Source organism: Mastigoproctus giganteus, chromosome 5 (genome assembly GCF_048544385.1).
Source record: "Mastigoproctus giganteus isolate SK-2022 chromosome 5, ASM4854438v1, whole genome shotgun sequence".
In the NCBI taxonomy this organism is placed as follows: domain Eukaryota; kingdom Metazoa; phylum Arthropoda; class Arachnida; order Uropygi; family Thelyphonidae; genus Mastigoproctus; species Mastigoproctus giganteus.
The window spans coordinates 100,995,363-101,009,543 of NC_143579.1; the positions used below are offsets into that span (position 1 = coordinate 100,995,363).

The following is a 14,181-nucleotide window of genomic DNA, read 5'->3' on the forward strand; positions in this document are numbered from 1 at the left end:
AAGTTATGAGGAGTTATATGAATTTTATGATGAATAAAACTTGAGTTCAATAACTTTATGTAATACATTTTTTTTTTTTCAAATTTCGGGCCCCAAAATTAAGGTGTGTGTCTTATACATGGGGAAATATGGTAATTATTTACCTGTGCATTTGTAATGTGCGGCATTTCCAAGTTTGAATAAATATCACTATGTAATTGTTTACCTGCGTTTATACAGGTCATTTAGAAAAAGGCCTTTTGCTCCAGGTTCTCATAATACATGAGGAATATTATTGCAGCCAAAAAAGCAGGACTGAAATATTTACAAATTACTAAACTATTTACAAATATACAATATTCATTAATATACAAAAAACTTTACAGCGGAACATCAAATGTTAGACAGTGAATCATGTGCACGAAGTTGGTGAGCGCTATGGAGACAGTTGTCAATGATTAATTGCATTTGTAGTGATGTAATTGCTTCGCTCTCTTCTGCCATTGGCTCGAATAAATATCACTAGGAGGAAAACTTTTTAATGTATAGAGAGATATGTATATAATTTAAGGAGAGTATGTATATAAAATTTAAGATTTAGTGCAAGCAAATGGTACAAGGAAGGGGGGGTGAATTGAGAATAGGGAAGGAATAAAAGTGTAAATAAAAATAAAAAAGGCGAAGATAGCAAGAGAGATTAAGGACAGCAGTAATGTTCATATCACCCTCATATTGCACTAATAGCTTTACGAACTGGAAAAGGTAGAAGTATAAAGATAAGTTAAGAAAAAGATATTAAAATTACTGAGCTAGCGGGGATCGTAAAGCCCGTCCTTTTAGTAAGGTCCCTGACTGTGTAAGTGTCAGTAGGAAAAAGATACTAATACCAAATTCTTGCGTGATAAGAAGCCGAGAGGGAAAAAAGGAGGCCCGAGAATAAAAACTGACAATTCTTGCCCCCCCTCCCCCCACTTCTTACCATGCAAGAATTTTGTATTAGTCTCTTTTTCCTACTGAACCTTACACCAGGAGTCAGCAACCCACAGCTCTTTTAGCTTGTAACTATGGCTCTAACTTTTAGCCACATGAAGCACAATTTGAAATGGAGTTAGAGGACTTAAATATCAAGCACATGTGGAGTGCAATACTAAAATGCCTTAAAGTTGAAATTGAGGATTTGGAAAGGCAAAAGGCTGCCCTTGCAATTCTTCACAAATGGACGGCAATAGATGAGTTGAAAAAACAAGCTAAATTGTGTTTGATGCATGGAGTAGCATTTACCGGACAAGTATATAAATTCGAAAATATTTGCGTTTGGACTTCTGAGTTTTTGGTTAGACTAATTCACACAAATATTTTCTAACATGAATTATATTAAATATAAATCAAGAAACCGTCTGAACAATGAGAGTCTCTCTGCATGTTAAATGATAAAAACTACAGCATACTCATCTGATGTTGAGACTCACTCAAGAAGTTCAGCAGCAAAAGTCATATTAATTTGTACCTAATTGGATGTTTGTTACGTTTTTTCAGTATTAATAAATAGCATTGCAAAATATATATATAATATATTTTTAATAAAACACCTTCCCACTCTATTCCATTCTTAAGAAAGCTCCCCCTCCTCTCAGCTTGAGCTGAGATGCGGCTCTTCGGATTCTCTCTCTTTTTTTTTTTAATTAGATCAAAAATGGCTATTCACTCAGAAAAGGTTGCCGACTCCTGCCTTATACAGTAAGGGTGTTTACTAAAAGGATGGACTTTACAAAACCATCTAGCTCAGTAATTTTAATATCTTTTTCTTAACTTTTTATCTTTCTACTTTTTCCCATTCATAAAGGTATTAGTGCAATATGCAGATGATGCGACATTCCTGTTCTCCTTAATCTCTCGCTATCTCTGCCTTTTTATTTTTATTTACACTTTTATTCCTTCGAATAAAAGTGTAAATATCTTCAATTCACTCTCTTCCCTTATACCATTTGCTTGCACTAAATCTTAAATTTTCTATGCATATTCTCCTTAAATTGTTTTTTTATTATTTTTTTTTATTATTATTTTTTTTTATATATGTGAACCCCAAACATGAGAGGTATTAGAACCTATAGTACTTAGTACCGTGCTTGGGTTGGAGGTTGAGAAGACGAAAGAAGATATTTGTTGACATTGGACTTGAACTTCTGTAGATTGTAATTTTCAGGAAATACGTATGAAGGAAGGTTGTTCCAGAAAACAGCAGTTGAATGAATAAACGAGGAAGATGAAAAGTGGGTTCTGTGAGTTTGAAGGTGGAGAGTAAATGGATGTTGGCTGGTGGCAGCACGTGTTCGGACTGATTTGGAAAGAGAGAGCGGGAATTATAGAAGCCAATTCAGAAGGACAGTGCCCATGGAAGTATCTGTAGAAGAGTCATGCAGCAGAAACAGTACGTTTATGCGACAGCGAGTGGAGAGACTCTGTTAGAGATGAATCATTAATTAAGCTAACTGCCCTCTTCTGAATGGAATCAAGAAGCCTGAGAGAGGTTTTGGGGGCATCGCCCCAGATGTGGGAACAATATTCCATGGCAGGGCGGATTTCCGATTTATACAGAGTGAGCAGCTGTTTGGAAGAAAAGTAAAGCCGAGAGCGAAAGAGAAAACCAAGTTTTTTAGATACAGAGGAAGCAATATTTGTAATGTGCTTGTGCCAAGAGAGAGATTAGAAGTCAGAGTAATTCCCAAAAGAGATATATCATTTTTCCTAGAAATCAGTGTCACTAAAGATAAGCATAGGAGCAGAAGAATCCTTTTTGCGAGATATAAGACAAGACTGAGTTTTAGAAGGGTTGAAATCAACTAAGTTGTGTTTGCCCCACTGGAGAGTTACCTGAAGATCGGCATTTAAGGAATTGGTAGCAGATTTTCAAGAATTTGAAGCTGATTGAGCAGGACAAGGTTTCTCAAAATGGAAAGTCACCAGAATATCACCAGTGGATCGACACTGACAGAATCCATACTGGCGATCGTTGATCAGACGGAAGGTTTCTAGGTAGTTTAAGAGTTGGCGGTTAATTGATTTCTCCATTACTTTAGAAAGAGTAGAAGTAATTGCAATGGGACGATAATTGTATGGGAGAGATTTGTCACATTTGTTTTTTTAGTAACTGGCTGGATATGAGCAAATTTCCAATCAGAAGGAAAAACACCTTTGGAATAAGAAAGTGAAAAAAGGCAGCAAAGAATAGAAGTAAATTCAGGAGCACAGGTTTTGAGAACAAGTGGAGAAATACAATCAGTACTTGGAGCTTTCTTAGCATCAAGATTCATCAAAATCCTTCTGATATCCTTTTGACGGAAGACCAAAGGAGCCATTGAATGGAGCGTGTTGGGAATGGTGGGAGGTGTTTTACCAAGATCATTAATACATGAGCTGGAAGAAAAATGGGATGCTAGCAGGTCAGCTTTATCATTGGCTGAAGTGACAACAGAGCCATCTGGTTTGGACAAAGGTGGGAGCAGAGATGAGCAAAAGTTGCTGCCAATAGCTTTGGCAAGAGACCAGAATGCTCGGCTACCATTAGGGCAAGAAGCAAGTTTTCTACTCTTAACCTGTTCAGACTTTAGTTTGGACTGATTAATAACTGCTTTACAATTGTTGCGAGCTTTGGTGTAGGCAGAAAATGAAACTGAAGAATTAGAAACAAGCCAATTACGATAAGTGACCTTCTTCTCTTGAACAGCCTTAGCACATTTATTGGAAAACCAAGGTTGAGATAAAGGACGTGATTTTAAAGTGGAGTGTGGGATAAAGGATTCCATTCCTGCAAGAATAATTTCACTGAAACGATCTGAGCAAACGTCGACATCAGAAGTTTTGAAACAGTAATCCGACCAAGGAAAAGACGAAAAGAAGGCTCGCAGGTCATCCCATTTTGCATTCTTGTAATGCCAAACAACACGAGGTTGGGAATAGCCTTAAGATAAAGGTTCCATTGGAGAAGAGACAATCACCAAGTTGTGATCTGAAGTGCCTAAAGGACCTCTCACTTCGACCGTGTACTTAGAAGGGTTGTTTGTGAGAAAAAGATCAAGCGTATTGGCTGTATGATTAGGATTGTCCGGTATTCTTGTAGGTAAATGAACAATCTGTGCTAGGTCATTAGTAATTGCAAAGGCCTCAGCATCTCGACCAGCTGGATTGGTGTGACTAGAAAACGGAAGCCAGCTGGAGTTGTGAACATTAAAATCACCAAGGAAAATTACCTCACTGTTAGGAAAGTTGATCTGGAGAAAGTCAAGTTGCAAAGAGAGGAAGTCAAAGAGCTCTAAGTGATTAGTGGAGTTGAGAGAACGGTAGAGACAACAGATGAATTTGACATAATGAGGTAGAGGCATTTTAAGCCAGAGAAGATCAAAGAGAGGAGATTCCAAATTGCCAAGTCTCTGACAGGGAATATCAGAACAGACATATGCACAAGTACCATCTTTGAGGCAAAAGGATCATACAGCGAATAATTTGGGCATCTTAGATGAGCAGTAGTTGAATCAACCGATAACTGAGATTCTGTCAGAAAAAGTACATGGGGCTTGGCAGACTGCAAGTGGAAATGGACATCGTTGAGATTAGAATTGAGACCATGTATATATATGTGAAATGAATTAGGAAGTGCTTGGGAGGTTTAGATCTTTTCGCAGATAAGCTTGCTCTATTAGTTTGACAATTCATGATGTATTCAATAGTAAGAAAAAGTGGGTGGGACATGCTGTATGAAGTAATGAAATTTTTGGATGTGGTGTACACGTGGTAAGAATATACCCAGATCCTTGACATAACATGGCCTCGACAATGCTCCCCGCATACACACTACTCGGACTCCTTCCAGTCACTATCTGGCAGAGTAGAGGTAGCAAGATTATACACTAGCTGATCCGGAAGCCTCCTAGAGAGTTACCAATAGGTTCGGTCCTAACTAGCGGCCGGCCTGCGAACACTGTTTTAGAGCTGTACCCTCGAAAGGTAAGGAATATTGGATCTCGCCACGACATTCATCATAACCTCAAAAGTCATCAATCATACTGCATGATGGAAGAGATAGGGAAGGGTTGATCGGAACTTAGCTCTAGAGACTAAACATTGGTTCCACCACTTCAAGCCTCCATTACCCCTGTATTCTCATTAAATTTATTCTAAATAGCGTCATTCGCTTATAACCATTTATTTTTTCATCTAGTTTGTACTATAAACATTTATTTTTCTATTATTACCATTATACCTCTTAATTCACCTTAATTTAATTTGCTATAAAGCATACACTGCTTTGGGGACTACCCTGCACATATTTTGTGAGAGTTATACTACTTTACCCCAGGTGGGCAGGAGCGGCAGTGCGTAGCACACGCTTCTTGATTAGACTGGGGTTCGAGCCCATGACCACCGCATATCCTCGGAGCAATATGGCCTTAGTTGCTAATGCTCCTAAAAACCAAATAACAACAACTTTACCCCTTTTTTGACCTTGCTCAGTTTTTATTCTTAAATTTGCTTATCCTCCGCAGGTATGGGCAAGTATAGAAATGCAGTCCTTGATACATGATCAGGTGTAGTCCCCTGATGAAGTACCTGATCATGTATCAATTTTTACTTTTAGCTAACTTCAGATTTTAATTTTATATTTGCTGTACACCTTTTTGGACCTTAACCAAAATTATCCACCTATATCTAATGCTGGCTATCCCTTCTTATTCTAATTTAATCGTGTTTACTTAATAATTTTTTGCTTTATAGTTACCTTCTCTCTAATTGTCTTTTCAATTCGGCCTATAGTTTTGCTTAATTCGGTATAACAAATACGATTTTCACATTCTTTCTCTTTTTCTGCTATTCTTCTATTAGTCATGGCATTTTGTGCAAATTACGCTTCCATCTTCACATTTTTTTTTAAAGACCGATTTATTCCACCTTGCACATATATATATATATATATATATATATATATATATATATATTTTTTTTTTTTTTTTTTGTATAGTTTAAGTACAATTAGTAAAATAGGTAAGATATAGAATAAATATATTTCATATTGGATAAGCTGGTAGCTACTTACCTATAATAGCCATAACTGGTCCACGAGGCCAAACCTAGTAAAGGATGATCATTAGTCAAAGTAAAAGTAAAAATAAAACAATTAATAAAAAACATAATAATAATATATATCAAGTCAATTATAGGTCATGGGACACATTGAAAGGGACTTTATCGAGGGCTAACCCTTTCAATATGTCCCCCTACAATTAACCAAGCTATCAGTTTCTGATATCATCTGCCTGTTTAACACGGTCAAAAGGTATTTTATGAGATAAATGGATAAGTAGAATTAAAGTTAAAAAATAATTTAGTTGTTAACAGGCTAGATGACTTTAGCCCAACCGATAGCTAAGACACATATAGAAAAACTAGCAAAAGCAAATATTAAGAAAGAAGAGTAATAAAAGAGAACCAGTATCCTTCAATTAATATCATATTAATAAGTACAAAAGGAGCAAACGCTAAAATAAGGAGAACGGATTCAAGGTTTAAGAATAGCAATAGTACCTCAATCCCCCTTGAATTACTTTAATAGTTCATGAGGTAAGAAAAATAGAATATGATAGTAAAAAGTTAAAAGTAAAGGAAAAGCTATAATGCAATTGTACATCGGATTTTACCGGGAGCGTAACTTCCTGTCCCTTATAGAAAGAGATCTTGGTATATCATAAGTATAAACATAGGATAATATATAATGTTGCTTCATTATACTTATGATATACCAGGATCTCTTTCTATAAGGGACAGGAAGTTACGCTCACGGTAAATTTGACGTACAATTGCATTATAGCTTTTCCTTTACTTTTAACTTTTTACTATTATATTCTATTTTTCTTACCTCATGGGGATTGAGGTACTATTGCTATTCTTAAACCTTGAATCCGTTCTCCTTATTTTAGCGTTTGCTCCTTTTGTACTTATTAATATGATATTAATGAAGGATATTGGTTCTCTTTTATTACTCTTCTTCCTTAATATTTGCTTTTGCTAGTTTTTCTATATGTGTCTTAGCTATCGGTCGGGCTAAAGTCATCCAGCCTGTTAACAACTAAATTATTTTCTAACTTTAATTCTACTTATCCATTTATCTCATAAATTACCTTTTGACCGTGTTAAACATGGAGATGATATTAGAAACTGATAGCTTGGTTAATTGTAGGGGGACGTTGAAAGGGTTAGCCCTCGATAAAGTCCCTTTCAATGTGTCCCATGACCTATAACTGACTTGATATATATTATTATTATGTTTTTTATTAATTGTTTTATTTTTACTTTTACTTTGACTAATGATCATCCTTTACTAGGTTTGGCCTCGTGGACCAGTTATGGCTATTATAGGGTTAAGTAGCTACCAGCTTATCCAATATGAAATATATTTATTCTATATCTTACCTATTTTACTAATTGTACTTAAACTATACAAAAAATATATGTAATAAGACTGATGTAATGTTCTATCTAGATATGTATAGATGGCATTAATCAGTTCTTGTTTAGTTTATTTTACATAAGATATTAATTTTCTATATTTTATATATATATATATATGCAAGGTGGAATTAATAGGTATATATGTGTGTGTGTGTGAAACAAGTCAAGTATATTTATTATCAATTTTGTATACATAGAATATATAATTTGAAAGGTACTAACTTGTCCTCTCAAATCAGTTTCTTCGTTTACCTTAATTCTGTATTTGAATTTGCATATAAGAGAGCAGAGAATTTCTTTTTTAGTGCAAATATGTTGTGGGAAAGAGTATTAAATGTTTGAGTTGTGTCAGTCTGTAACATCTGCAAGTCACAGAATAACTCTTCAAGCTATTTCCTATTGGCTGTCTGCATCAAGGACTTATATGTGCATAAGTGTAAACACGCACTAGTGGGGATTGAACATGTTCTTTTATAGAAGCGACTTGTGTTCATACTAATTGTCTCGAAAATAAGTAATGTTCTATATCAAAACTATTAATTCTATCAGTATATTTTTAGGAAAATAAACACATACTATTTGATACCTTCTAAACATTTCGCGAACCCTCTGGAACTGGTCTATGGACCCCAGTTTGGGAATCGCTGATCTAGAGGATGATATAAACTATTGTAATGAAGAAATTCACAATTATGGACTCCAGCTGATTACCAGAAGCGAACTCTTTGGTCTCATGAGAGATTTAAATGTACTCAAAAACTGTGCAGAACTTTTTGGGTTTATTGAAATTCAAGTAACTGCTGGTCCTAGAAATAGGCTTTTCGTGGTATAGACATTGTAAAAAAGAATTGATTTCTCATTTTTCAGAGGCCCCGAGTGCCAAGTGAGTGACTATAGCGATTCCTGAGCGATTTTGAAAACGATTTACTTAAAAGAGCCATTGATTATAGTATAGCATTATTTTTGTAAAGTTATTTAATTTTGCTCTTCTGAAGTAAAGAAGTTAGCTCACTTGACAGAAAGGCAAGGCACCTTTCATTTTGTATATAGAACTGACTTATTAACACACTAATAACTAATCTTCCTTTATCGCTTGGTCACTGGTGGCACTGCTCCTGCCTCCACGTGGCGGGGCTGGAAACCTGGGAGAAGAAATCCACTCTCCCAGGGCTAAAAGGAGCAATCATGGACAACACAAAACAGTCCAGCTGCAGATCTTCTGATCCAGATCTTAACTACTTATTATTATTAGCCATATGATGCAAGGAAGCCTCAGGCTTTTTCTGCACCATCCAAAAAAATTTCCCAAGTTACCCTGAGAGAGAGAGGAATCACCAAGAAAGAGAAGGATGATGATGATATTCAGCTTATGACCCTGGGTTTGCCAGATGTGAGCCCCTGGGGTTACTTAAATTCATCCCATGCCAAGAGATGAAAAAAAAAGAAGGGACAGATTATTCTGCTCCTCATTAATATTGCATTCCTCCACAGACCAACCACTGAGTAAGCTATCTCCATTTTTGATTCAGAAATATCTCAAAAATGTGGCTGGTCCTCCAAAAATGGTTCGCCAATTAAGATCTGGAAATTTATTAGTGGAGATGAATGAGCACAGAAGTCCGATACATGTCTCCTAAATGTATCAGAAGATGAACTTATCCATGAATTAAACATCCAAAATGTAGTCCATGCAAAACAAATTTTTTATCAACAAAGATGGAGAACCTGTCCCTACTCGGAGAGTCATACTGACGTTTAAAACACCAATTCTCCCCAGAACTATAAAAGCTGAATGCCTCAGATGCCATGTTCAACCATACATCCCAACCCAGTCCGCTGCTTTAAGTGCTAAAAATTCAGTCATTCGCAAACTGCATGCAGAGGTGTAGTCACTTGTTTCAAAAGAACATACAAATGGACTGTAACAATGAAAACCCAAAACTGTCCTAATTGCTATTATTATTCTTATTATTAGCCATATGGTGCAAGGAAGCCTGAGGCTTATCCTGCACCAGCCAAAAAAAATTTGAATACCCCAAGAGAGAGAGAGAGAGAGAGAGAGAGAATCACCAAAAAAGAGAAGAATGATTGATATCCAGCTCAGGACCCTGGGTGTGCCAAGCCAGGTTAATATGGTAATCATTCTGCTTTCTCTAAGGACTGCATCCAATGGGAAAGAGAGAACATCGTTCAGAAATACAAAATAGAGAACAAAGTGTTATATCGAGAGAAAAAGAAACACTTTGCAATTCCTACTAAATCATCTACGTACACGTCAGTTACTCAATGGCTATGCTCAATATCAACTCAGACTGACTGCTTGGTCTCTCCAAATATCTCGATATCTGGTTGAACGAAATCAGTAGTTACTTCATCAAATAAACAATCTCCCTCCAGATAAGAACCCCAATCGGCAACACACACACACACACACACACACACACACACACACACACACACACACACACACACACACACACACACACACACACACACACACATTCAAATCTCATACTGTGGAAATCAGTGAAAAAGCGAATGAAGAAGACAAAGTTCTTGAAATTCATCCAGAAGGTAACATTGACACGGGCAGACCATCCTTGAAAGGGGTATGGGCAACCATAAACCATACCCTACCCCTTTCCAAGTAATTCCTCCTACAACTACTATAAAAGCGGTCCAATTACCTATTTATATAGTTTCTCCTAAGAATTTTATCTGTAATATCTGTCACCTGTAATCAACATATTTTTTTTATTTTTTTTTTTTATGAGAATCCCAAACACGAAAGGCATCAAAACTTATAGCACCCAGTACCGTGCATGGGTTGAAGGAGAAGTATGGGAAGAGGGGGATGCCGGAAACTTTGCTCTAGAGACTAAACATGGGTTTCACCACTTCAAGCCTCCAATAAGCAAAGTGGTGGTATTTCACCGGTTGATGAAAGTCATCTACCACCTGATATATTCGGGTAGATATTGATGATCTCATTCAGTAACTGCCTTCTCTTGTTCTTTTAGGGAACTTGAAAGAACATAATGCCCTCTGGGGTAGTGCAGACTCTAATGTGAATGGCCATGTTGTTGTTTGTTTATTTGTTATTTGGTTTTTAGGAGCATTAGCAACTAAGGCCATATTGCTCCGGGGATATGCGGTAGTCATTCCCTGACCTTTCCACATCCTCTGTATTTGGTGGTCATGGGCTCGAACCCCAGTCTAACCAAGAAGAATGTGCTACGCACTGCTGCTCCTGCCCACCTGTCTACGAGTGGCCATGTAATAGAGCACATGCTTGAACATAATGAACTCTCCCTTCTGGTGGGGGAACCTTTTGGCATATGTCTACCAAAATGTACGTTTTCTGCCATTAATTTTTCTATCTGCTCTGCCTCCCTCATTCCTTTATTTACATGGGAAGTTGAAGATATTTCCTTTGGGAGCGATCACTTCCCCGTGATATCTGACTTAGAGAAGACCATATCAGTCATCAAGAATATCACAGTGGAAATTTGATAAGGATAACTAGTATCCCTTCAAACAGTTGGCACACCTAGCTGACACTACAATAGCCAGCCACAAGCCTGTTAGTGCCCCTTAACATGGTACATGTATGTGGTGAGGGGACCTCTCAGGTATGCTGGTCCTATAGATTAGCATCACTAAGATTCAGTACCCAAGCCTAGGTTCCAGGCTAACACTATAGGAATCTGGCGCGTTTGCTATGTGCTATGTTCCACAGAAACTCTGGAAAGGTGGATCCTGGTGGTTGAGGGGCTTGGTTTCAATACACTACTTTGACCACTGCTTTGACAAGGCGGGTGGTCCTGGGTGGCTTGGCCAGGATCAATTGGCTAGTGGGATGCAGCTGCAAATATTCTATGGCAGTTAAATGGTGGAAAGAGGGTGAACAGAAAGTAAACAAAGACAGTGGTCCCAGGGAAGGAGTGGAAGGGGAAACATTGACAAAAATGTATGCAATAACGTCATTCTTCCCAGAATTCCTGGTCCTGAAAGAGAAAAACAAGAAAATGTGCATTAAATGTCTCTCCAGAATGGTTTTAAACATACGAGCCCTTTACTCAGGAAGAGTTAAGTGCAGCACTCATTCAAGCACACGAAAATGCCTTGGGGACAAGATGCCACCCATTATAAAATGATAAATCACCTTTCAATACAATCTAAGGATTGTCTTCTAATCTTATTTAATAGAATTTTTCTTGACAGAACTATATAAAAATCTCTGTGACTGTTTTCTTGTCACTGTTGATAAGCTGTTAGTGCAAAATTCTGAATGATCAATGTTTGCTTGTACAGTATTAAGAAACAAATGGCCTTATTCTGTCAAAATGGGGTAACATACCCATGTTTTTTTATTATTATTATTAAAAAAAAAACTCCCTACCTAATCATCTATTTTAAGTTTGTTTACCTTTTATGCTCTCACAAGTGTTTTACCAACAGGAGGAGTTCCACAGGGATCCAGTCTAAACATCATGCTTTTTGGTATCAAAATACTCTCAAAACAGCTTCCACAAACTGTCAGTGTTTAATATTTTACCATATTTTTTCGTTCATGCAATATAAATTTTAATTAAAACTCAATTCCAATTCATATTATTCCATGTACCTTTCCCTACCAAAATTATCTTAATGATTTACAGTATTTTCTGTTTTCATTTCAATACACTATGAATTATAAGCAATGTAAGCCATGACATCTGTTTCTTGTACTCTACTCCTTGTGATATTTTTGTGGTGCTAGCAAGAGTTGTTTGATCTTCTGTAGAGTTTAGTTCTACTATCTTCACAGTGCAAAATGTAAATAGCTGTGCCATTTGTCATGCACACCCACACAGACCACATGAACGTGGGGTTCATTTTGGTGGATGAGTGACCTTGAAAATCATAAGAAATACCATAAAAACTTATTCAAATTGAAAAAAAATGCAACAGGCAATCACTGATGAGTGGCACCGACCTGACTCGTCCAAATTCAGTTCGTGGTGAAAAAGACGTTTTTTGATCATCAGCTGCATTTTACAATTAAGACTTCAAAAAGACAAACTTTTCAAGAGAAATAAACATTTGAACCACAGTCTTCTGATGTAAGCAGTCCAAGCTAGCGATTAAATCTAGGCAAGTTATCCTCACTCTTCCAGAAATTTTTCTGTCCCCTCTCTTGAACAAAGCATTGTGGTTAATCCTTGTAATCTATCAGCTAGCATTTTAGCTAAGTAATTACTGATTCCTCTTTAGCACACTAGGTATTATGGACCCCAATTTCCAAATTCAAAACACTGCAATTTTCAAGCCCCCCCACTACAATCGTGAGGTGGACACATTTTTTTCTTTATATACAAACCAAAGTAGTTGTAAAGATTTTCAGTGTTTATTGCAGCTTCCGATGAATTCTCTAATCTTGTAATGAAATTTCCTTAATTTTTTTTTTTAGTAGGAGCAGAACACACTTGCTAGTTCATTTCACAAATATATGTGGTCTCAGTTCTAATACAGTGATGTCGATTTCCACTTGCAGTCTACGAAACCCCATATACTTTTTCTTACAGAATCTCAGTTATCAGTTTATTCAACTACTGCTCATCTCAGTTGCCCAAATTATTCGCTGTATGATTCCTTTCGCCTCGAAGGTGGTATTCCCTGTAGAGACATGGTAATTTGGAATCTCCTCTTTTCGATCTTCTCTGGCTTAAAATCTCTCTACCTCATTCTGTCAAATTCATCTGTTGTCTCTACCATTCTTCCAACTCCACTAATCACCTGTAGCTCTTTGACTTCCTCTTTTGCAACTTGACATTCTCCAGTCCAACTTTCCTGACAGTGAGTTAATTTTCCTTGATGATTTTAATGTTCACAACTCCAGCTGTTCGAGATGCTGAGGCTTTTGCAATTACTAATGATCTTGCACAGATTATTCATTTACCTACAACAATCAGGCGCCTCCGTAGCCAGGTGGGAAAGAGCAGCAGTGCGTAGCACACGCTTCTTGATTAGACCGGGGTTCGAGCCCGTCACCACCAAATAAGGAGAATGCGGAAAGGTCAGGGAATGGCCACCCTATATCCCAGATATGGGGTGGTCATTCCCTTTATATTTTATATTGCTAATGCTCCTAAAAACCAAATAACAAACAAACCTGCAACAATCCCTGACAATCCTAACCATACAGCCAACATACTTGATCTTTTTCTCACAAACAACCCTTCTAAGTACACAATCGAAGTGAGTGATCCTTTAGGCACCTCAGATCACAACTTGGTGATTGTCTCTGCTCCAGTGGAGCCTTTATCTCATAGCTATTTCCAACCTCGTATTGTTTGGCATTACAAGAATGCAAAATGGGATGACCTGCGAAATTTCTTTTCCTTGGTCGGATTTCCGTTTCAAAACGGTAGAGATGGGTGCCTCCGTATCCAGGTGGGCAGGAATAGCAGTGCGTAGCACACACTTCTTGATTAGACCGGGGTTTGAGCCCGTGACCACTAAATACGGAGAATGCAGAAAGGTCAGGGAATGACCACCGCATATCCCCTGAGCAATATGGCCTTAGTTGCTAATGCTCCTAAAAACCAAATAACAAACAAACAACATTAATCAGTCCAAACTAGATTTTGAACAGGCTAAGAGTAGAAAACTTGCTTCTTGCCCTAATGGTAGCCAAGCATTCTGGTCTCTTGCCAAAGC

The 14,181-nt window shown here is 37.3% G+C and overlaps 1 protein-coding gene across 2 annotated transcripts in view; it reads left to right on the plus strand.

The window, feature by feature from the left end:
- LOC150085587 (protein DEK-like) overlaps positions 1 to 14,181 on the plus strand; it is a 252,237-nt gene that overhangs the window by 168,057 nt on the left and 69,999 nt on the right. The window lies entirely within an intron of this gene.